Raw genomic sequence first — 26,157 nt, forward strand, 5'->3', positions numbered from 1 at the left:
GATGGAAGATCTTTGTTTCTCTGTCTCTTCTCTATGTAAGTCTCCCTCTCAAGCAAAAATAAATAAATAAATAGTTCTTTAAATGTTTTCTGTAAGTGAGAAATATGTATGACCAGGGGAAAAAATACAGTTTGTGTAGGGCTGAGCTCTATCAGCTTAAGCCTCCACTGGAGGCCTTAAATACTACCATGTTGAAGAGGGCACAGCTGTATTAGCGTATGGTCAAAAAGGAAAAAAGAATATAGGCATGGATGAGCACCAGCATTGTCTGTCAGAAGACCACAGAGAATCTTTAGTAAAAAAAGATTCTGAAGAAAAACATTCTTAGAAAAAAATTTTGCAATGTACATGAACACTAAAATGGGTGTATATATTTTTATTTATGTATATATACACACGTACATATATACACAGACATAGGTCTACATACACACATAGATGGAGAGTGGCTTCACATATATGTAAAACTAAATGAATACTGTATTGATATTATTTAATCATAACAGCATGTTATAAATTGTAAAAAAAATTCAAGTGTGTTCAAGAGTGATGAGATTGCACATCTTTGTCCTTCATGCTCATCATACTGCCTTGTTCTACCATCCACTGGTGTATTCGCGCAAACTCTCCTGGAACAACCCCCACCTCCCAAACCACTAGCCTTTTACTGTGCATGCCCGAGCAAAACAGCCCTGTGGCTATTAGCAAAAGCCAGCCCTTTGTGAAGGTAGAAGCCTCTAATGGGAACATTTCCTAACAGTTAAACAACCCATTATTTCAGAAATAGAATGGTCATGTCGAGCAAAACAAATTGTTCCAGACATTCATTTCCAGACCACTGTGTGTTCCAGCAAATACGGCACAGTGTTCCTAGTAAAACCGAAAAGCAATGGGTAGGCCTTTGACTTTTACACACATCATGTGTCAGAATCAGGATGTTTTTTTAAAAAAAATGAGATATCATTTAGACAATGCAGGTGATTCTTAATTTTATGAATAAAAGTGAATAGAAACTAGGTAACTCTAAGACTCTCTAAAGGTAGAATAATAGTAAAGCAGGAAGCTACATCAAAAGACACTGAGATGCTTCTGTGGGCAGCAAAAATTAGGAGGGAAAATACAGAAATAATGTTCACATGTCTCATCATTTTATATAATTAGTCTTAAATATTTTCTACCTGCAAATGTGTATAACTCTCTATAAACAAAATAACACCCTTTCCTCTTCTCTCCTCACATCCAGTGTTTGGATCTATAACTTTTCTTTGGAACATTCCTTATTTATGTCACTTTGTTGCTCTATCTACAATTTGATGTAACTCATTTTTGACAGATACTCTGTTCAGTTTTTAATGAGGTAACAGCAACATTGTCTTCTATTATGGAATTCATAGCTTTACAAAAACTTATCTAAGCACACCTGTTTTAATCACTGTGGAATTAATGTGTCCCTCTCCTAAACTCCTGTTACCATATGTACTCCTCTCTCGACCAGGATTTTAGTTTTTAACAATGACCCATTCATTTGTCTAATAGTACCTCACACACAATAAACATCCAATCACTATTGTGGAATAAGGGATTTTATAAATGTGCAAAATCTTTCCCCTACCCAAACACACACAAAAGTAATAAGGGCTAATTATTGACTTAAAATATTTATTTCCTGTATTTGACCTTGGAAATATAGATGTAAGCAGACTTGTGTTTTGGAACCAAATATGAGGTCAGGGATGAGGAATCAATTTCATAAATCATACATAATATTTCAAACTTTCTTTTCCTGTTTAATCACAGCTTGGTCATAAGCAACTGAGCTTGGTGGGTTGTCACGGAAAGGGCAGTGTGTGAAGGTTGAGAGTTTCAAACATTGTCCTGTGAAGCAGCATCCAGGAATGAAGAACTTTGTTTCAGGACTGACAAACTCTCTGCAGGATTAGCGGGAGCTTATCAGTACAACAGAGCACAGCAGGAAAGCCTGGGGCTATGGTTAAAGACAAGATAAGAATCCTGAGGGAGTGTGGTGTCTTCAGCAGAGATATGCGCTCCGCATCTCCGATCCCCTGTTACCAACTCTGCACCTGGGGCAAGTAATTTAACCTCTGGTACAATTTCCTAAGCTGGAAACATTACATTAGCTCAGTGCTAGAACAGTAACTGATTCTTGGTAAGCGCTAGATAAATGTAGGCCATTGTTTTTTGTCATCATCATTGTTACTGTTAGTTCAGGCATTATAGGCCCAGAAATTAGGGGCAAATCCAAGTAAAAGAGGCCATTGTGGTAGGGTATGTGGAATGGATGTAAATGACCAGCAGAGGCGGGGATGCTTAGGTAGAAAGATCTAAGAGGAAGGAAGATTCTCAATCCTGCTGTGCTCTTCTAGCTTGGGATTCGACACCACCTCATTGGTGTCAACAAGGTGAAGGTGGTGACCCATTGCTTTTTTTGCTGACACTGACTTGAGGCTTATTAATATACAAATATTCATTTTTATTGATGCATCCCTCCATTGGCCAAAGTGACCTCTCCCTTTAGTATCAAGGTAATTTATTTTATGAAGTAAGGAAGATGTGGATTACTGGTAGACAGAAATTAAATGTTTTTCAAAGAAAACTGGGAGTCTTTTGGAAGGTGAAATCCAGAATTTTTAAATTCACTCTCTTTATTTCATTGCGAGCACTTATTTTTTACCTGACTAAACAGGAACGTTCCTTAATGCTAATAATAAGTGACCAATACCAGAAGAATTCTTATTAGGGAAAAGTTCTTTTCAGAAATGAAAATTTTATCATATTAGCAAAAATATAGGAAAAACATATTTGGGATATAGTAAATCCTCTTAAATTTAATTTCTTTATATAAAAATAATTTTATAATCATGTTATAAAAATTAAACTAAGGAGTGTAAATGTTGGGTTATTATTTTATTCACAGAGGGCCAGTTTAAAAAAGAAGTTTCAATATAATGATATATTCATATCAAAATGACCAAAACAGTTATCTAACAGTGGTATAATTTGAAGTTCTACAATAATCAGTACAAATTCTCTAAGTTCATATATGTATATGTATATGTTTAGGTATATACATATACATATGCGTATGATGTCAGCTCCAGCTTAAACAGTGTAATAATGTCTTCTTATTCAAAAACAAAATGAAATAGGGAAGCACCTCTAAAAGCATATTTGCCTGAATATCGGTTGTTGTGACAGTTTTGAATTTGCTGTGTACAGGGTATAGATGATAATCATATCAGCTTTAAGAGTAGAACTAACAACATTTAGGTCCTGGACCTGTGTAGTAGGTCTATAAATAAGGCTATTGATATTCTTTAAGTTTCAGTTTTACAATGTCCTCAACCAGTAAAACAAAAAGGGGGGATATTACTCATCTTGTGGGGTCATATTTTTTAGACTAAGATGAGAGGATTCAAATAAAGTTATTAATGGATTCTTAGCACTTAGAAGTAGTAGCAACAGTAATCTAGATAAAAATTTAAAAATGGTAAGTGAAACTTAAGTTATATAATTTAACAATGTTATATGTTTATGCAATGTTTACATATTAAAAGTTGTTTTTGTTCATATGTGTTGTATATTTGTTGTACTTAATCACACTTGGTTTGTTATATTCATATGTGTGTATTTTTATGTATTTATGTATTTGTATAAATATAAATTTATTTCTATAGCATGTTTATTTAACTATATTGGTTTATTACAATATTTGCTACAATATTTATTTGATACATTGAGTTAACACTGTAATAGTATAATAATAAGTGGATAGAATTTAGGAACAGTGGAGTGATCTATATTTATGTAGCTTTTATATTCCTGGCTGTCTTCCTTGAGAAGGAAAATGAAGAGTTTACTCTCAGCTGTGAATGTCTTCTCAATACCCTGAATTGTTCACACAGGTACCCCTCCCAGTGCCTCTGAGAAGGTCACACACGTCTCCCTAGTCCCACAAATGAGACCCCAGGTAGCCACGTGTTGCTGTCATTTCCCTCGCTGGAGCTGCCCTGCTATGTCTGTTGTGCCAGCGTCAGGAGCTGTGCCTCCAAAGTCCTCTGACAGGATCGCCACCGAGCCTCCCCAAGGGTGCAGCCAGAGCTCACAGTCCCTGCCAATGTCAAGGCCGCCCCTGCCAATGTCCACTTACGTCTGCACTGAGGCTGCAGTGCCCATTGTCAAGAGTGCTGATGCATCCAGGACGCAGCCAAAGTCACAGAGGAGCAAAACTGTGCCAGAGACTAGTTCTTCATTTGGCCTGGCTTCCAAGAAATATTTGGATTCCCCAAACATCTATTCAATGACTGATGTGTGAAGTATCTTCTTAGACCTTTTTTTCCCACTATAGCCTGCTACAATGGGGTTGTTTTGGTGCTTGCTAATTACCAAGAGACTGATGACATTAGATAATCATGTCTTGAAAGTATTGAAATACAGCTCTATGTTGGTAAAGTCAATCGTATAAGAGAATAATTTTAAGAATGATAATACTGGGGACAACTGAAGTTTATTCTTCAGAGGGAGACTTTAGGAAGGAGCTATACATATGCATTTTAATTGTTATTAATTGATTTATATTTTAAACAGCAAGTAAAAACATAAGTAATTCTGTTACCCATCAAGATTTAGTTTGCTTGAATAAAATGTAAATACAAGCCAATAGTCAAACTATACTTTCATCTAGCAACATTAGTTTATACATCTGCTTTTAGTCCAGTGGTTGTGTTATGGGCCTCAAAGGCACAGTTTAGTCCAGTTTAAAGAGTCCTTAACCATTGCTTCAATAATCAAAATGAGCTTTAATGTATCTCTGGGTTTGTGGACAGAAACCTCCCTGTTTCCAGTGTGTTGCTTCTTCACTTCATCTATAAATTCATTTTCTTCCCTGACAAAGTCAGGTGTCACTCCTGATTTCTAGATTGGCCTACTTGTGTTCTGGTTTCTTCCGCTTTTTCAAACTGAATGTACTTATTCTCTATTTTCAAGTTCTTGTTCTCCACTTGCTATGTAAAGATACCAAGTTTTGTTCTTTGAACATTAAAACACCTTTTAAACCCTACAATTTCCTTGTGCCCAACTTGTCTCTGAAAAAACTTCTTAGAAAGGATTTTAAAGACATTTCCTCCATTTCCTTATTCTCCTTTTGCTGTCATTTCTCATCTAAATTTTATTCTCCAAAGGAAAAGCGAAGCCAATAATAAAATAACTTTGAAATTTAGGGTCTGTTTTTGGGTTTTACATTAATTCTTTTCTTGCTCACTCGCTTCTGTAAAAGTTTGTTTGCCTTTTTATTCTACATCATCTTACAGATGTAATCATGATTTGTTCCCCCCAACTCATGCAAAGTCCTACATTACTAGCATTAGGAGGGTGGAAACTTAATCTGACTGTTGTGTTTAAAAGTGAGGTATTTAGAGAATGTTAGGTTAAGACAAAGATATTAGGGTGAGGCCTCCATATCTGAATCCTAGGAGCTTTATAAGAAGAGATAAAAACCAAACCTTCACTGACACGCACACTGCCTGTCTCGACATGTGACATTCTATACTGCCCCTGGACTCTGCCAGATGAAGTGCTTGTACCTTGCCCCTTCATAACCATGAACCTAAATAAACTTCTTTTCTCATATGCAATTATTTCCTTATAGTATTTCATTATAATACTCAGGTATTTCATTATAGTAATGAAAAGCTGTCTAATGCAATCATCCTTCTCATTACTCTTTTAAGCTCATTCATTTATGTCCTTTCTTTAAAAATTGATTCATCCAAGTCACCACAACACCTAATCCTCTTTGTGAAATGCAAGTCTAATCTGACTCTTCTAAAAATTAAACTTGCCTCTATTCTTTGTAAAGTTTGAATTCCTAATTGCATGTTCCACAGAGCTGAAACCATGTGAATAAAATGTCTACATATTTCTCCTGCCTGAAATGTTCCTCAGATTGACTGAACACATTTGCTTATTGTCATCAAATATCTATTAAGTAGTTCTAATATAGAAGACAATATACTGAGTTCAGAGTATACAACAAAGATCACCGCATGTCCCAGCTTTCATGCCAGTTGTTTCATATCCATAGCAAGGGATAATTTCTGTTGTGCTATCACAATTGACTTTATTAAACATGTCTTTAAAATGTTTTGATGGTGGCCCATTATAATTATATTCTAAGACCTTTCACTGTGCTATTGTGGAGTTGGGGTACAAGGCTGGGTGGCAGGGATTTACTCTTAACAGTAGTGTTAAAAGGTTAAGTAGTAAATTAGTGTCTAGAAGTGAGACTAGTTAAACATATAACAGTAGTAGGAATACAAGAGTGCTGAGTAGTGATAAGGGAGTTTCTTAATTGTTAGCATAACCGCTATATTTGGTTTCTGTAATCGTTGCTTGGCTTTGCTGCATAAAGAACAGGACCGACGCCATGACAGGCCCAAGGTCAGAGAGTAGGCCCAAGTTTCACTTCACTCCAAAGTTTCATTTTCCTCAGAGTGATGGAGTGGCCAGTGGGGAACAACCTTAGATATGGGCCAATCAGGGGATTCTGCACGTCCACAAGTGGGATGTGGTCTGCACTGGTATGGGTTGCATGGGAATGTGGCCTATACAGGTACGAGTTATACGTGACCAAGATAAGGACTGCTTATTGGGGACATGTTGTAAGTGACTAGGAGGGAATAAAAACAGTCCGCAAGAGACAACCGGGGTCCTTGTCAAGACACCACTGTGATGGATGAGATATAGACCCTAGCTCCAGCTAGCAATAAAGTTTCTTGGCTTTTGCACTGTTGCATGTGGAACCTGTCTGTCCATGGTTCGGGGATCTTTTGGACCTAACACTATCACAAACTATGTAACTTCCCTTCTTTTTCTGCATTTTCAGATTGGCAACCCACACCTGCGATGAATACATTTCTTCACACTGTTCATTAACTGACAGATCATGAAAACGTAATATACTTCTCGATTTAAAAAGTAAGTCCAAGATGATGCTTACACTATAACAAACGTAGATGGAAATTTTATAAACTTCAATCAAAGACATATAAATTACTCAAAATCATAAGCACCCAAAATTGTATCTTTCTGGTACACTTATTTTTTTAAACTGAGTTACATTGCAAAGTTTTGCTTTGGGCCACTCTTTATCTTACCTCCTCATCATGTTTACATATCTGTGTAGTCCTTGTCACTTTTTACATTGTACTTTCATGAAATTTTCTTCTTCAGGCCTCATGTTTTAAACCATTTCAGACTCACATTCTTATTTTTTGTAGGTAATTATGCATCAGAATTTTTAATTGTTGTTTTCCATATTCTTTCTTTGTTTTTCTGAGTCTTATTTATTTGACCCCACTCTGTAAATATTCAAAGCATAACTTCAGTTATCATAGAAATAATAATAACCCTAGATTTATATCCATAGATCAGATATTTCTTTTATATCCTAGATTTATATAATTTTACCTAATATAAATCACTATAACCTTATACTTAACATAATGAATATAAATGAATTTATATGTGCATTAAGTATATTTCCTTGTTTTGTGAACTTCATTAGAAATATTAGAATAATTTTGTATGTTTCTCCTTCATATTCTATAATCCAATCAACTTCCAAAACTTCTTAATTTGTCCTAGGGATGTCCTCAAACCATGAATTTTATACTTGTACCGTTTGCACTGCTATGACTATAATTTAGATCACTGTCGTTTCATGCTCATTGCTTCTTGTTCAGCTTCTCCTCATATCATCAAAGCTATTTACCTCATTTCTCTGTTTTAAAAGGGTGAGATATATGACTTACTGATTATCACTTTCAACTAGCCTATAGTTTGGAATATAGAATCAGCATACTTATAAAAATTGGTCCTTTACTTATTCAAAAATAACATAGTGAAAGTTGCTGTGTTCTAGGCATTATTGTATATGTCTTAAACGTAATGAATAATATAAGGACAAATATTCTCCCCCAGAAACTTACATTCTAACAGAGGCAACAAATATGATTCATGAAGAAGACAAATATATAAATTACTACTATGTTTGAAAAACAGTGACATAGAAAGTAAGAAGAATGAGTAATGAAAGAAGCCAGGGGATTTTAGATTGAATTTAATTTAGGGAAATTAAATCTGAAATTATATAAAATTGGAAATTAAATAAAAAGGTGAAGACAAGTCTTACTGAGATGAAATTTAGTAAAAGAGGTGAGGCAGTAACATATCAATTTATTACAAATAAGAAAGATTTGGGCAGAAAGGACAACTATATGTAGACTCCACAATGAGAAAACACATAGCGTGTTCAAGAAAACAGTAAAAACGTCATAACTAGATGGAAATTACAAGGAGGACATGGTATGGTAGATTTGGGCCAAATACTTGCTTCTTCGTTTCTTACCTCTTACTTAAAAAGCATCTTTAGCACAGGCAGCGACAGAGCTTATGCAAGTGGCATAGTTAATAGAGTCATTGTGATGATTTAGGACATTTACTGTGGGTAAGGTAATAGTATTGAATAAAATAAAAAAGAAATGAATTTGAAATATTAAAAGTAACCATTGATAAAAGACATAAGGAAGATGATGTCCTCACAAACACAGCTAACTCACTTTGTCTAGTAAAAATCCTAATTCTGAAATATTTTTAGATAACCAGTGTTGGATTACTTCATTTTATGATACTGGATTAGGCAAACAAAATCAATTATGTTTTTGACTGTGAAATTTGCAAAGCTGACTATGGATACATTTCTGATATGGCAGTAACTTAATCATAATAGTTCAAGCCTCCTTGAGAAACAAGAAATATGAAAATGTTCTAATGATGTGAAAAGGGAAGATACCAGACTATGAGGAGCACTATGTTCCTCAGAAAACAGAATTTCAGAACTACCTTTTTAAACACTGTGTGAATAAAGAAGGCAAATGGTTGGATGTCCAGCAACCATTGACAATTAATTAGTAAGTGTGGTACTTTATTCTGGAAACTAGTTTTGAAGGCTAGGAGCCGCTAATCCCATAGTCCTACATTCCTGGTTTGCAGAACTTTGATATTGATGGAAAGCTTCAATTTTGAGGGTAGAAGGAGTTGTGAGCCCTTTAGAATCCCATTAGTGACCCAGTGCACTAGGAAAGAACTTTTATTTAGGAAAAAAAACAATAGTTCCATCTGACCCCCTGCAAGGCTTGAGCTGGCCTCCTCTGCTTTAGATGAGCATTCAAGGAAGTGGTTTCAGAATAAGAAAATGTGTCCAATGATTAAGGAAGGCTACCGTACACACTTTATTTTCTTTCATGTATATAATCTAGAATGTAGTATAAACTGTATCCCACTTTACTTTGCCACAGTTAACAATAATTAAATGAATTTTCTTCATATATTTTTCAAAACATTGTTCTCCCCAAGGGAAAAAACTGAGTCCAGGAGTATATAGCTTTGCTACAACATATCAAGAGTTTCAAAGTCATTATTCCCACTATTATAGCAGCCAAACAAATTATAACAAACTGAAAAATCAAGCTCTATTCTTCTATCCAATCAGAAAACTGTGGTAATAGAGAATATAACCATTCTTCAACCAGCAGATATGGACAACAATGGTCACATCTGATATCTGTTACCAAAGACAGAAACCGTGGGAGCAGTAAATTAAAAGGAAAATTTAAATGGTAAATAAAATAAATACCAATGTGATTTATGAAATAAAAGAGTGAGAAATTATTAATGAAAAGTGCAAGAAATCCCAAGATTGAAGTGTTGGGAGGGCCCTCATATTCTGGCATTTTACCATCTGTGAACCCCAACATATTCAAGAAAGGATTTCTCTTAGTTCTGAGATAAAAAAAGAGTAATCTTTATTAAATATTCCCAGAGGGATATGCACATCAGTTGCTCATTGTCCAGTGGGAAAGAATTTCACAGGATGTATTTCATTTATTCTAACCAATATTCCTTTATCTTTCCTGTCTTATCTGAGGGGTAGGCAATGTCACACTATTGGATAAGACAGCTTGGAAGGTCACAAGTCAGGAACACAGGCATGGTAAAAGGCTAGTGTCTCCCAACCACATGTGACGCTTTTACTATCTCAGTATGATACAGAAATCCAACGTGGACACAGTGTGCTGTAGGATTAGAAATTAGAAATCCAGTGTCTTCACTGGATTCAAAGACCTGCTATCATGGTCTCTATGTGTTAGAATGCTTGGTGTCCTTCTGTGAAGACACAGCCATGAAATGAAGTGTGAGCCACAGCCCAGGCACACAGCCAACCTCAAAGAAAGGCACTCGCTCAGGTGAGCATGTAGGACCAGTGGTCAGGGATCAACAATAAAGCTAAAGTTCGCACCCCAGTTGTGATAGGAGTGTCTGTCTCCTCTCTCTGTGGAGGACACATTCTCACTCATTGTATACCTTTAATACAGGTATCAAGAGCTCCTGTACTCTGGAGATCCAGGTAAATGTAAGTGGGATAGGTACAATACCTTGCCCTTGTCCTTGAGTCTACACCACTCCAGGCAAAAGGCAGCACTAAATAGTGTTTTCCTACCCCAAACTCCCACAAGCAACACCCCTGCGAACCTGATCAGTGGTAGCAAGTTACAAGAGGATCTGATGGGAATGTGGGAATGTGAGATGGTATTCCTGCATTTCACTGGTTTGTGATTTAACATTCTGTTTAAGCAAACAAATAAAAAGCAAATAAACTTCGTTTTTATCATCATAGAAATGAAACAATAAAAATTAAAGTATATATTGCCCAGGAAGGAAAAAAAAGAAAAAGAAGAAAAGAAAAACAAAGGCGATGGAAGTTTATGCCCACTAGACTAGCCTTACAATGAAAGTAGAGGGAGTTTTTGAAGTTAAAATAAAAGGATGCTAAGCAATAATGGCAAAGCATACAAACGGGTAAAACTCCCTAGAAAGGAAAAAATATGCTTAAGTTCAGAATAGTCTAATTCTGCAATGGTTGTGCATAAAGATTTCCTAATATAAGGACAAAAGGACTATAAATATCCATAGTCACAACAATTTGTTAATGGATGCATGAAATTTTAAAAATATGCAAACTGAAGAACAGCATCTTTAAGATAGCTCAGTAGAGGTTTCTGGCATCTTTTTCGCAACAGAAGACCAGATTAAGGGGTAAAAATAGCTATTTCACTGGAGAGTTTGAGGTGGGACATCAGTGTGCATTGGAGATGTGGCACGGATGAATCATGAAGGCACATGGTGGCCTTATACAGCAGGGAACAAACAACAGAGCATCCCCATCAATTGCCTTAAGATCAATTCACAACAAAGAGGGACTTCACTTACCAAAGACGTAGAAGAGAACCCTGACAATCCAACTCAGGTCTCATACACCCAAGGAACCCAGTGGCAGAGCCCCTGCATCATTTGCAGGCTCTGAGCCCAGCTGGAGGACTGGCCAGGCTATCACACTGCTGCATTTCCTGGAAAAATATCCCAGAACATTTTGTTTCCTCTACTCTAAGAGTCTTGTTGTACAACAACATCTTCTAGCAGCCAGAAAAGCACCCAGAGCAGCTCAGTCAAACCTGTTTGGTGCATCAAATGAATGGATGCATTCAACCTCCCACAAGTCAGCTAACTGGGCAGGGAACCCTGAGTGCTTAGTGAGCAGAGACCCCTGGCCGATAGTGTAGTTGTCCCACCCATCCTCTTACTGCTGCCAGAGATGGCTGGACACTCCTCCTAGTCATACTCAGCTAGAGGAAGTACACAGGAAGCCCCATCCACCATCCTTCTGCCTCACAAACAACAAGGAAACAGCCCTGGATGGTTCAGCTCATTGAAGCCTGCAAAGATCAGTGTCCTGCATCCTCACCCACTCTTTTGACATCCCAGGAAGGGAGCAAACCACTCACTGCATCCATCTTTAGCCTTAGGAAGTAGAACGACAGCTTGCCTTGAGCGACTTGGTTCACTGTCTTAAAGTAGACAGGCAGCCCTATTCATCTAGTTTATACCCTGGGTAATAGCTGACTGGACTTCCCTGAGAGGCTCGATCTGCTTGTGTATAAATAGAAACTCAGCTTGCTGTAGTGGTGAGATGGAAACAGGTAAATTCATTCACCCATTGCTGGTCCCAGAATATGGCTGGACCAATCATCCCAAGGTGGTTGCCCTCACCATCACAGGGACCTTATGCAATCCCAAGTGCTGCCCTCAGCCCTGATAGATGCGCTATCTGGGCCTCTTAATCCATCCTGTGGAGCACTCAGATATGATAGGGGCCCCACCTTTCTACCAGGCAGTGTGTGGAGGCAAAATTGATAAAAGACTATGACAACATAATCAAGATTCTAAAAGAAACAAGCTGTAAGTCAGCAATATTATATCCAGAAAAGCTATCACTTACAAATGAAGAAGAAGCAGTCTTTTCTAGACAGGAAAAACTGAGGGAATTCAACACTTTCAAATTCCACCTACAAGAAACATTTGAGAGAGTCTTGTTCTGTCAGCAGAAGGATAGTTAACTACTATCATTAAAACACACAGAACAGACACACAAAAAATAACATGTGAGAGAAATTAATGATAATATTATAGATAATGATAATATTATAGATAATGATAATATTATAGATACAACACAAAGGTATGCTCCATTACAGAAAAAATTTATAAGCCAGACTGTATTAAAGTTGAAAATTCCTCTCTGTAAAACACAGTACCGATAAAGGAAATGGCCCAGAAGATTATCAATCTGCAAATATTCATCTGTTGTGCTAATGTTTCCAAATCTATTTTTAAAAACTCTTAAAATTGAACAATTAGGCAAAATCTCAATTTTAAAATGAGCCAAAGGTGTTAACAGTCATTTCACCAAACAGTATACACACATGTCAAACAAGCATATGAAAAGATGCTCCACTAAGACAGTGGATACCAGTTTACACCTATTAAATGACTAACAGCTGGAGCACTGAGTACATCAATAGCTGATAAGAATGTGTTCAAGAAGTATTCATAACTGGTACCAGCAAATCAAAAGCCAGATTGTTTCTTCCAAAGATTTGAAAACACACACACACACACATACTTTCAAAAAATTTTGCAATAACCAAACTGTCCATAGGTGAGTAAACCAGGATACATCCAGATAACGAAACATTACTTAGTGATAAGAAAATATGTGCTTTTGAGTCATGAAATTACATAGAGAAATTACATAGAGAAACCTTAAATATTTGTTACTAAGTAAACAGTAAAAGAACTACAAATTGTGTGATTTCAGCAATACACCTATGTGGAAAACAGTGCACCTCTGGAAACAGTAGAAAGATCCATGGTTGCAAAGGATTTGGAGAATAAGGCATGTGGTTAATGAATAGATAAATAAATCAAGCACCAAGACATTTTAGGACCACAAAGTTGCACTATATGGTACTGCAACAGTAGATACATACTTATAGCTCCATGAATTATGAAATGTACAGTACCAAAAAAGTGAACCCTGAACTCAATATGAATTTTAAGTGATCGCAATGCTTCAATGTTGGATCATGAATTGAAGTAAATTACCACTCTGTTGGGGAATGTAGAATGAAAGAAGTTATGCATGTAACCGGTAAATAGGTGTATGGGAAGTCTCTATAATGTCAGTTTTGCTGTTAACCTAAAACTACTGAGGAAAAAAAGACATTTGAAAATCCATGCAGTTTGAAAGGGTCTTAATATATAATCAGAGATCATTTTCTAGTAGAGTAGAATCTGTTTCTAAAATATAAAGCATTGTAGATTGGCGTGAAAAATAAGGTTAATTGCAATACTTTTCTACATCTTGATAACTGTATTTAGTACCAAAATTTGAGTAACAGATCTTTAAATTAATATGAAGATGATGTCTTCATAAAAAGAAATCAAGTGATCCTTTAAATCAATGCAATATTTTGCAAAACATCATATCTTCTTATTTTTTAGTGAAAGTATGTCAGAAAATAAGGCTCAAAATGAAAAGTTGAATGAATATGAAAGCAATTGTGTATCTGAAACACACTAGTGCTTAATGAAACAAACTTTAATGTTATATGTGCCTATTCTGATTATTCTTGCATAATTTAAGTATAGATTGGTCGTTGTTGAATTGTGTGGCCTAATTGATAAATTTTGATAAATGGCTAACTTGGTATGGATGCCAAGGTCAATAAGGATTTCTGATACAAAGAAGTATGTTTGTCTCTAACAACAGTCAAGTTCCTGCACTGTAAGAAATGTTACTTTACCTAAGTGTCATTCACAGAGCAGTCAATAGACATGCATAAGCTGAGAATCTTCAAAACCATCTAAGGAGAGAATTAGTGTGCAGAACTAAGTATGTGAGCTGTGGAAAAATAAATAAATACAAGAATACTACACAAAAGAAAACTTACAGGTGTTTTTGGTTTTTTCTTTTCCTTTTGTTTTTTACTTTTATGTGTGATACTGTTATTACGGTCCGGAATTAGAGTGAGCCTAACTCTTTTTTTTTTTTTTAAGATTTATTTTGTTTTTATTACAAAGTCAGATATACTGAGAGGAGGAGAGATAGAGAGGAAGTGGAGCGGCCGGGATTAGAACCAGCAGCCATATGGAATCAAGGTGAGGACCTTGGCCACTAGGCAACGCTGCCGAGCCCCAAGCCTAACTCTTTAAGTGCATCAAATAGTCCCTAGAAGTAAATTAGGTGCTTAGGGAAGCTACATTAACACTTTCTGCTCATAAGAGTCCCATTAGTTTCCAGGAGACACCAGTTTCTGATGAATTGCCCACACAAAACATTAAGGGACACATTGATTCTTATCATTAACCACTGGCTTTCCATTCTGGTGTTTCTCTACAGCAGTCCTCCAGTTTTCCACATTGACAGTTCTTCATGTTTTATTTCTCCTGCCACAGATATTAAGACTTTTTTCTGTATACTTAGAAAGCCCAGCAGAAAAACTATAATCATCAGAGAGTCTTGAAAATGAAACATAAGATAAGGAGTAAGCAATTGGCAAAAATATGAAGACACTGCTTGGTATGTGTAGACGCCATTTCAGGAGTGTGTGGCTTAGAGTCCCAGTTCTACTCCCCAGTTTTGCTTCCTGCTAATGTGCACCCTGGGAGGCAGGAATTAATGACTCAAATAGTTGGGCCCCTGCCATACACATGAGAGCCTTTGGTTGTGTCCCTAGCTTCTCACTTCTGCCTGGTTCAATCCTGGCTTGCTCCAGGCATCTGGGGAGTGAACCACCACATGACTAGTCTGTGGCATGCTCTTTGGCTCACCCTCACTGCCTATCTGCCTTCCAAATATATACATATATAAATTTAAGAAAACAAGACAAAATTGGAAAAAAAAATGGTAAACTTACTAAAAAGACCAGAATGCTGAAGGCAATGGTACATTTTCTTGAAATGTCTCGGGACTGTAATGTGTAACTGCTATCTTGCATCTACTCTCTATCTCGAATGATGGCAGAAAGAAAAAACATGAGGGCAGTAACATGTGAAAGTTGGTTTAAAAATAAGGAAACATTGGGCCCAGCGGAGTGGCCTAGCGGCTAAAGTCCTCTCCTTGAAAGCCCCAGGATCCCATATGGGCGCCGGTTCTAATTCCAGCAGCTCCACTTCCCATCCAGCTCCCTGCTTGTGGCCTGGGAAAGCAGTCGAGGACGGCCCAATGCTTTGGGACCCTGCACCCGCGTGGGAGACCCGGAAGAGGTTCCTGGTTCCTGGCTTCGGATCGGTGCAGCACCGGCCATTGTGCTCACTTGGGGAGTGAAACAACGGATGGAAGATCTTCCTCTCTGTCTGTCCTCCTCTCTGTATATCCGGCTTTCCAATAACAATAAAATCTTTAAAAAAAAAAAAATAAGGAAACATTCCCTGATGCTTTTCTTCTCATTACAAAATTAATTGATTATAAAAATTAAATGCAGAAATATTTTAAAACCACATAATTCTATTACCAGGAGACGACCATGATACCATGTTACCTTCAAATTGTTCATTTCACCTTTATCTGCAAAAATTTCCTATAGATCATTTAATAACTTACATGTCATGTTGTGAATTACATTGTTATAGATGATAAATAATCTTGTATAGTAATCACTGTACATGCATTTGAATTTTATTAAAATAAATGCATAGAATCTATAGGATAAAGGTTCATGTTGTTTATGAAAGTACCTTCCAGAATGATATTTTCAATTTTATTTCTAGCAGTTAATGTATTTTGGTTTTGCATGGCCCATATTTCTATCACCTTTTTTTTTTTAAGATTTATTTATTTTTTATTGCTAAGTCAGGTATACAGAAAGAGGAGGAGAGACAGAGAGGAAGATCTTCCGTCCATTGATTCACTCCCCAAGTGACTGCAACTGCCGGTGCTTTGCTGATCCAAAGCCAGGAGCCAGGAACTTCCTCCAGGTCTCCCTAGTGGATGCAGGGTCCCAAAGCCTTGGGCCGTCCTCGACTGCTTTCCCAGGCCACAAGCAGGGAGCTGGATGGGAAGTGGAGCTGCTGGAATTAGAACCGGCGCCCATATGGGATCCCGGGGCTCATTTAAGGCGAGGACTTTAGCCGCTAGGCCGCGCTGGGCCCTCCATTACCTTTTTTGTTAATTATGTTTACAGTAGTCCTAACTTATACTCACAACATACATTCAAAATCAAAGGTAAATGAGTGAAATTACAGATGGTACCCAATCCTATGTGTAAGAGTTCGTGGGGGACTGCATTTTCTCCAGCAGTTAAAACTTTGCTTGAGGTACCCGAGTTCCACATTAATGTGCCTGAGTTCACTAGCTCCTTTTCCAGTTTTTTTTTAACTGTTCTAATTACTTTGATTATATGTGCTACATGTAAACTTTAGTTTCATAAATATAAGTCCTTTAATATTCTTACTGAAATTCTACTACAAATACATATCATTATGTAAATATATTCTGTAATTTGTCTTCTTGTGTATTTTTTAAAAGATAAAAGTGTAAAGGAGAACTGAAGTAAATAATGAAAAAAGCTGGTTAGAAATTTTATTGTGCCTGGTCATTGGTACAGCAGGAGAAGCCACTGCCTGGGATCCCACATGAGAGCCAGTTTGAATCCCAGCTGCTTTACTTCCAAACCAGCTCCTGCTATTGCACCTGGAAAAACAATGGAGGCTGGTCCAAGTGCTTGGGTCCCTGCCACGCCAAGGTAGTTTCCAGGCTCCTAGCTTCCATTTGAACCAAACCCGGTTTGAGAAATGACCCAGCAGATGAAAGAGTTCTCTCTTTCTATGCCTGTTTCTTTTCTATCTATCTCTTTCTCTCTCGCTCGCTCTTGTCTTCCTCTTTCTCTCTTTCTCTCTCTTCCTTTCAAAAAATAAGCAAAATCTCTAAAGAATTTTTTTTTATCAACTTTAGGCTCTGTGTCAGTCATGCAAAACCACAATGAACAAAACACCTACTTGAAATGAGGATCTGAAGTTGGATTTCCCTGAGGTTTGAAGCATTGGAAACTAAACCATGAAACAAAGAAGTACCTAAACCATGGGTAAGAAAAGTACTTAATATTTCTAAATATGAATAGCCACCCAATCAAAACACTAAGAATAAACCTAGAGGCTGGCAGTAAGGCACAGCTAAGTCACTCGGGACTCACTTGGGAGGCAGGTATCCCATAGCAGAATGCTGGCTTACTTCCCAGACTCTGCTTCCAATCCAGCTGGCTGCTAACGAACCTGGGGAAGCAGTGAAGATGGCCCGAGTGCTTGGGCTGCTGCCACCGTCCTAGGGGTTCCTGGTTCTGGCCTGAACATGGCTCAGCCTTGGCTGTTGCAGCCACTTAGGAAGTGAACCAAAAGATGGAATATCTCTGTATCCAGTCTTCATAATCTTCAAATAAAATAAATGGACACACTTTGGTGGTGGCGGGGGGGGGGGGGGGGCTTAAACTCTAAGCCAAACCCAAATGCAGAGAACAGAATTAGAGCATTGATTTATGCATCCAAATGTCAATATTTAGATATTGAGGTAAAGTGTAATTAAGAATAAAGATAAATGACAAGGCAGGAACAGTGTATTTCCAACCAGACTCAGGAAGGACTGGCAGAGCATTTGACATTTGGGTTGAGTTTTTTTAGAATTAAACATGCACACACACACACACACACACACACACATCCCTCAGATCAAATGTTTTTTCTAGCAACTGAGCGGCATGTCAGTGTAAATGTACACTTAAGGACAGCATTGTGCTGCAAACCACCAAATATTTTTTGTTTTAATTCTTAAAATTTACCAGAGGGAAAGATAAATTACCTACAAAGAAATGCAAATTACTTTGAAGCTGATGTCTCAAGAGCAATAATGAAAACTAAAAAGAAAGAAAACGTAGAAGAACAATATCTCCAAAGTGCTGAGGGAAAAGAACAAAATGTTACATTTCGTAAAGTTATTCTGGAGTTGCAGCAGAGGCAAAATAAAGACATTTCAAATATGCAAATCTCCAGCAAAAGAGTTTATAGCCCGCATAAGTCTCATGCAACCTTTTTTAAAAAATGTAATGCAAGCCATGGAGATTATGAGACTAAAACAAATTAATAAGTGAAAGTATTGAAAAAAGCTTATTTGGTCCCCATCCCTAGGTTCTGGGGCTGTTGGAGGCTGAGTGTGGCTTCTTCCCTGGTCTCCTCCCCCAAGATACAGGATAAAGGAATGGAAAACTAGGAAACAATGATCATACCCACCTCTGCCTGACCCTAGATCCTTCCCACCGTGAAATCCTGATCAATTATGTAAGCATCATCTCAAATAAAAATCGGGAAAAAAAAAAGCACATTGGAATATTTAATTAACACCAAATAGATTTTTTTTTTTTTTTGCTAAGGCTAAAAATCTGATTAAGAGTACAAATAGTCTAAATGGAGGAGTAAGGCATCCTAAGATACATTTCAAGCTCAGGAAGGAAAAAGGCACACTAAATAATTGTAGATCTATATTAATATATTTGATTAATTGAATTTTTGTTAAGTAGAAATTAATCAACAAACAGAAGTTCAATCTGTAATTTCGCCAGCAGAATAGGGGAATATAAATATTAAAAGAAAGCTGACAGAACACCAATAAAGGAAGGAACCAAAACAAAGAAATGAGATTACAGACAATGTCTCATAGTTTGGAAAAATAAATGCAAATATATCAATAATTTTTTCTCTTCTTTTAAATTAGAAAATAATTATGGCTTGCTTCATTCTTTCAAATAGAAACCAAAAGTTAGAAAATAAAATATAATGAAGTGGAGAAAAAAATAGGCCATACAAAGTTTAACAGACGTATTATACATTAATACTGACAAAGGGCAAATTAGGCTTTATGGTAAAAGACATGAGAAGTAAAGTGTGTGATAGCTTAGAAGCACAGTGATATGATAGAAGGTGGTAGAGAGCTATCCTATACTGAGATTGCCGCGATACAGCCATATTTACCCTAGATTGGAATTGTGAAAAAGCAGCAGGCCTATAATTGTCTGAGAGTTGAGCTGTACTTCCAAAACAGTCCCACTCTCCAAAGGCACAGACTCTCCGAAGCACTTTAGTTCAAGGCATTGATATGCGTGAGTCATTAAGGAACAAAGAGTTGCAAATGATAAGTCTAAACACAGACAACGGATAGTTCTTACTGACAGCTCTGGGCTATGATGAGAAAATTGTTTTTAATCAAAGGTCATGAAAATTGTTGATTAAGCCAGAATGTGACACATTCTGATTCTTCAAATGAGGAAGCAGGCCCTCACCAGACGTTGAATGTGCTACCACCTTGATTTTAGACTCATGAGCCTCCTGAAATGGCAGAAATAAACACATGTGTCGTATTTTATGATGATAGCCCGAAAGGCCTCGCACAAGTGTTTCCCAGCCACTGCTACAGAACAACTATCTTAGTTCTAACAGAATTGATCAGATAATAAGGTCAAATAAAGAAACAAGAAAAACCAGCAAGCAACAAGGAAGGATTTTACATACTGTTTCTGATTAGCATTGTTGGTGAAGATAAAATGATAATTGAATGATCATCATTTCCTTTGAGATTAACTAAACTGAAAACACATCTCTTAAATAGAAAAGCTGGTATTTTTAGAAGCTACACCTTATGCCAGATGGAAATGTTTTTTGTTGTTGTTGTTTTGTTGTTGTTGTTATTACCTTGACAATTGTTTTTTCCTTTTATTTATTTTTGTTTTCATTTTTGATGATGTTTACATAGTTGACTAAGGTGGGAGGGTACCAGGATCAGGGGAAAGTGGGTGAGACCATTGTTTTTACATTTTCTTTTCCTTCTTCCTTTGTTGGGAGAAGGGGAGGAGCCACACCCAGCCTCCCAATTGCTCCAGTACCTAGGGATGGGGAATTGCCACCCAATGTTATCCCAAGGTCCAGGATGTGGAGCATGCCTCAAGGGTTCTGCTCAAGTGGTTTCAACAGGTCTGAACTGCTGTCAATCTCACAGATGCAAGGATGAGAATTTGCTTCCAAGGTCCATTGGCTGACACAGTCCACCTCTGAGTCTCTGTTCGCCCAGAAATTTGCTCTCATGCTTCGCTGTGGTAGTTGATCAATTTGTTTTACCATCCTTCCTCTGCTTGATACTAGATGTCCTCTGCAGGCTTCAATGTTCTAGTATATCCCTCATGTGCATTTGGGTATGCCATCCACTACTCCATTCAAGCCACCAAGGAGTCCCAGTTTTGACACACGTACTCTGTTGTCAGGACACAGGTCCTGCAAGTTGAGTCCAGCGGTTTAGTTAGGGAGACCCTCAAAGAAATCTCATCTGAAGTGATCTCAGACCTATCTCTTGTGTATGTGCCCTCCTGTACAGGGTCCAGTTTATTCTGTCACCCATATCAGCCTACAACCACACTGATAATTGAAATTGCTAGGCCAGATCTATCCCCAGCCCCATTTCTTACACAAACCAGTGGGTGCTGTGGCCAAGCCCAACCCTGCTCGGCTCTCACATACACCATCAGAAGCTACAGGCCAGAGTGAACCCCAGTAAGTCCACTGGGCTGGCCTCCAGCCCTGGTTTCTGTGCCTGCCAGCCTGTGCAGTAGAATGAAAGGGTCTGTCCCACCTCCAATTCACATCTGTATTACCTCTTGTACACATCAGTGGACCTTGAAGTCTATCTCAACACAACTGACTCCACCTTCCAGCCCACACTCATGCCAGTCAGTGCCACCACCTGTCTAGCCAGGCCTGCCCCCAGTTTTTGTTCTTGTGGTCACCAGAGGGTGTTGCAGCCCATCAGTTTCCCTACTGGGCCCACTTCTAGTACTGGATCCTGCACTTTCCAAGTGGTTCTGTAGTCTAGCTCAACAGGACTTGTCCCCAGTCCCTGCCCTTTGCCAGCTGATGCTGCAACAAATCCCAATCAATCTGCTCTTACTCTGGCTCATGCCAGCACCAATAAATACAGTCAGTTAGCACCAGTGTGTGCTTCAATCTAGTTCACTGTGGTGCACCCCAGATCCAGTCCACTCCATGCCCAAGGACACTGCAGCCATGTCCAGCCCAGACTGCCACCCCCATTCCAGCCCTCGTGCTCAGCAGTGGGAATAACTACCCAGTGGGCGTGTCCCCTTAGCTTACCCCTATGAAGCCTGTTCCCAGCCACATATTTGCACAACAGTGGTTGCTCTGAGCCAGCTCAGCGTAGTCCATCCCTCATTCTGGCTTTTGCCATTGGATGCTGCAGCTTGGTCTGACTTGACATGCCCCAAGTCCCGACTCCCACTGGCAGGTGCTGGAGCCTAGTCCTATCCAATCTGCTCCCATCCCTGACTCATGCAAACTAGTAGGTGTGATAGCCTTGCCCAGCATGACCTGAACTCCAGTCTGGCTCCTGCCACTGGGTTAGGGTTGGCTTGGCTCTGCCCAGTCTACCCCCCTCCAGACTAGCCCACACACTTGCCAATGGGTACTGCTACCCGGCCCAGCCTGACCAACACCCAAGCCTGAATTATATGCTCACCAATGGAGGCTATAGCCCACCAGGGGAGTTTCCCAAGTTTCCCCACCAGGCATACACCAGAGCCAGATCTCACAGTGGATGCTAGGCCATTACCCAGCATAGTTTATGCCCTCTGTCCTGGCCTATGTATGAGGTAGTAGATGCTGCAGCCAGGCCCATCCCACACCCTCTTCTTGGGTATGCCTGCTGGTGCTGCAGCTTGGTTCAGTCTGACCTGCACCCAACCAGTACCCATGAGCGTTGGAGGGTTCCACTGTCATGCTGAGTTCAGCTTGTCACCATCCCCAATTCTTAAGCAAATCAGCAAAAATTGCAGTTCCATAGCGGTGGGTCCACATATGCCCACAGATTCTGCCCCCATACCTGACTCCCTCACATGCTGGTGTCATGACACACCCCAACACTGCCATTCTCCTGCCCTGACTCTCACTGGCACACACTGTTATCTAGCGCTGTCAGGCAGTCCCCCAGCCCTCGCTTCAGTGTGTACCAGTGAATGGTATTTGGTGGTGGTTGATGCTAATTACCCCAGCCCAGGAACTCCATGTAGGCTGGTGGTTTGGAGTGATCCGAAAATGTCCTCCAGTTCCCCCCTCCAAACTGCTTGATCTCAGCCCCCTCACTAACCCAGAAATGTTTTTAAAAGTTTAAAAGCATGATGAGTACTATTGTATTCAATAACATACTAGCTACACTGATTTGGCTAAAGTATATAGGATATACTTGTATGTTAAATGTCTTCAAGCATTCAAAATATACTCTTTGATGATGTTGATCACTACAGAGGAAACCACAAGTTAGGACAGAGGAGGATGTGCCCTTTGGTTCAGCTTTGGTTTTGAATGAAGAACATGCATTCTCTCATTTTTTATAGTTATTAGGCATTTTATAACGCCTAATACATTAGGCTTTGAACATCCATTTTGCTCATTTATTCTCTGTTTGATGAACTTGACTGTCAAAAATCCTCACATGAATTCTGTGGCAGTAAGGACAAAAACAAATTATATATGCATAATCCTGTTTTACCTATAAGTTGCCTATAACTGTGGAAATGAAAAGTGGGAAACTAGTTAATACTTTACATTTAGCATTGAAATTTTTAGACAGATATCTTCATAATTCTTTAAAATAAGGTCTTTGTAAGTCCTATCAAAGATTTTGTTTTGACAGATAATTTTCTGCTCATATTTTTAAATCTCCATTTTAACATTTTTGCCTGAAATTGTGAAAAATGAGTTACTAAAAAAAGTTTACTTAACATCTTCCTCTTGAATGTTTTCTTAAAAAGAAAAATGATTCAAGCTTAATATCCTACACTACGATACATACATGGAGTTAACAGACCAATGGTCTTCTATTAATTGTTTTTGATCTTCTGTTATCGTGTTTTCAAAAGCAATGCCTTCTATACATACTAATACATATATTTAGGATAAATTCTATTGTTGTGGAAAAATATAGTCACTCTAGGTTTTAGCTGATTCAACAGTAAGCTTCTCAGAACAAAATTTGTCAGGGGGAAAGAACTAATGTTTATTAAAGAAACTAAAAAATTAAACATTTTAAAATGAATTTTTGCTTCTCTGCTATTGTTACTATAAAATTAGGTTATCCATAGTAAGATTAAGTGATTGCAATATGAATAGAGATAATATACAGTAGCAATGACTGATGGGCAATAAAAACATACACCAAGTCTTTTTCTTTTTTAAGATTTATTTACTTTATTGAAATACAAATATACAGACAGGAGAGACAGAAAGATCTTCCATCTACTGGTTCACTCTCCAAGGGCCACAGCGGCCAGAGCTGAGCTTCTCTGAAGCCAGGAGCCAGGATCTTCTCCCAGGTCTCCCAAATAGGTGCAGTTCCAAAAACTTTGGGCATCCTCAACTATTTTCCCAGGACACAAGCAGGGAGCTGGATGGGAAATGGAGCAGCCAGGATATGAACCGGTGCCCGTACGGGATCCCGGTATGTGCAAATTGATGACTTTAGCCACTAGGCTGCTGCACCAGGCCCACCAAGTCTTAATTATCTTTTTTACTTGGATGATTTTCAGCATAAGAGAATGAAAAGCAACGAACAGCTGTTAAACATGATACTATGTTTGGTTCTGTTTCAAAGTTTTGTGCCAAGTGAGGTAACTCTGTTTCAAACAGGATGAAACTGAGACTGAAGAACTGACTGTGCTGCCTAAGCCCTAGAGCACGTGCCCTCAGCATGTGTTTTGTTAAACCCTATCATTTGTCCCGGATGTCCAGGCAGTTGAGACAGTGGACATGTTCATTCCTGCTCTGGACCTTCCTTTTTCTCCACCATCTCAAGAGTGTTATGGAATTTCTTCTCAATCAGAGAGATTTACAGCTCTGTATCACCAGGCTTTATTTTCTCCTTCACATTTGACTTATATCTTTATTTATGTATTTATTTTTTAATCCTTCCAGTACCTTCTAGCACCATAAGCCCAAACACTGAATTTCTAGCTCCATGCAAAAAGGAATCTTATGTGTCTTACTCAACACTACATAATCAGCACCTAGAATGATACCTGATATAAAAATAGTGCTCAATAAAAAAAGTATATTCTGATGCCCCCTTATCAATATGCATTGCCTTTGAGGGCTTTGAAAAGTATTACCAAAATAAAAAATATGAATCTACTTTATTTTAACGTTGCATCTCCACAGCGCATTTGATTTTTGTTCTTATTTTTTATCAATGTCTCTTACAATTAATCTTCAATTTAAAAAATTCTTTGGGTAGTTTGTCCACAGTGAAACCAAAAAAGAGTCCCTCTTCCAAAATTCTATCCAATTCATTTGACAAAAATTGTATTCAAATTCAAATGTTAATTAAAAGGCATTGCTTAAGAAGCCATTATTAACCATTAACAACAGAGTAAGAATAAGTTGGTCAGCTTACCTAACCGAGAACCATATGTGGAGTAAACATATTCTGAGAGAAAAACATGTGGCTCCTAGTAGAAATTGTAGGTCAAAAGAATCAAGGAGTTGGGGCACAGTGTGGGCTCTAGCCTGAAGAAGCATGGAAGAAAAAGTTACACTTATCGAAAAGAAAGGATTTTTCACACATTTTCTATTGCATGATTATTCTTAACTCTTCCAAGTAGGGTGTTAAATAAAATGACTTAGGGTTCTCACTGGTATATCTAAATTCGGTTTTAATTTTAGCGAATTTGGTGTTGCAGCAGGACACAATCACCCACTGGCCTTTCCTCAGTCCAGAGAATAAAGTGGGCCTGCAGAGACCAACAATACTGATGGTACTAACAGTAGTTACTAGCCGTTGAAAGCATCTGCTCTCTTGATAGCTGTTCAGGTACCTGATTTCATGTAACAATACAGAATTTCAAAATTTTGCCGTGTAAAGCTATTGAAGCACAGAAGAGTTAAGTAACTCAGTGGATCTCAGGATAGTTAACAGAGCAGTTGGGATTCAAATCCACCACGGACTCACTCTAATCACAGCATCTCTCTCTTCTACCAGGACACAATCCCTTTTCCCCTTGCTTAGTGAGAAATGCAAAGGGGAAGAATCGTTGTTCCAACTGCACACAGTGTCTGTACCCCATTTATTTCACCTAACTGGTTTTTACATAAAAGCAAAAGAAAATAATATTATTCTTTAAAGGTTTTTGAAGCATTAATTGACCTTGGAAAGCATCTGGAACTTAGCTGTATGACCACGCAAGAAAAGGTGGAGTAAATATACATGTCTTTGTACATTTGCTTATTTTTCGTTTAGAATTTACATATGTCTGTTTGATTTTAAGAATGTTTACAAGATTGGACAGTATATCACACAGGGCAATCAAATTCCATTGAGCATTAAATGAAACTCCCAACAAGTAATACATGCATTCATGCTCACAGATAATCAGAGTAACTCAGTTAATACAAGAAAATTATATCAAATTGTATCATGAAAACTGTATCAAATGAAAAAAACTAGAAATATTTTGGTTCACATAGAATTTATAGTTAATCAGAGAAATATACAAGTTTCTCTGCAAAGCCACACTTTAATATTTAAAATAGGTCCCTTACACAAAAGATTTTTAGCAAATTGACAGTTTGGACTAGAAGCAAGGA

At 38.0% G+C, this 26,157-nt stretch overlaps 1 protein-coding gene across 1 annotated transcript in view; it reads right to left on the reverse strand.

Moving 5' to 3' along the window:
• Positions 1-25,338, reverse strand: part of SGCZ (sarcoglycan zeta) — a 1,025,749-nt gene extending 1,000,411 nt beyond the window's left edge. Inside the window, exon 1 of the mRNA XM_058669863.1 lies at positions 24,968-25,338. The gene's annotated coding sequence lies outside the window, so the exon portion shown is untranslated. The remainder of the gene's footprint in view (positions 1-24,967) is intronic.
• Positions 25,339-26,157: the final 819 nt, after the last annotated feature.

Source organism: Ochotona princeps, chromosome 11 (genome assembly GCF_030435755.1).
Source record: "Ochotona princeps isolate mOchPri1 chromosome 11, mOchPri1.hap1, whole genome shotgun sequence".
Classification (NCBI taxonomy): domain Eukaryota; kingdom Metazoa; phylum Chordata; class Mammalia; order Lagomorpha; family Ochotonidae; genus Ochotona; species Ochotona princeps.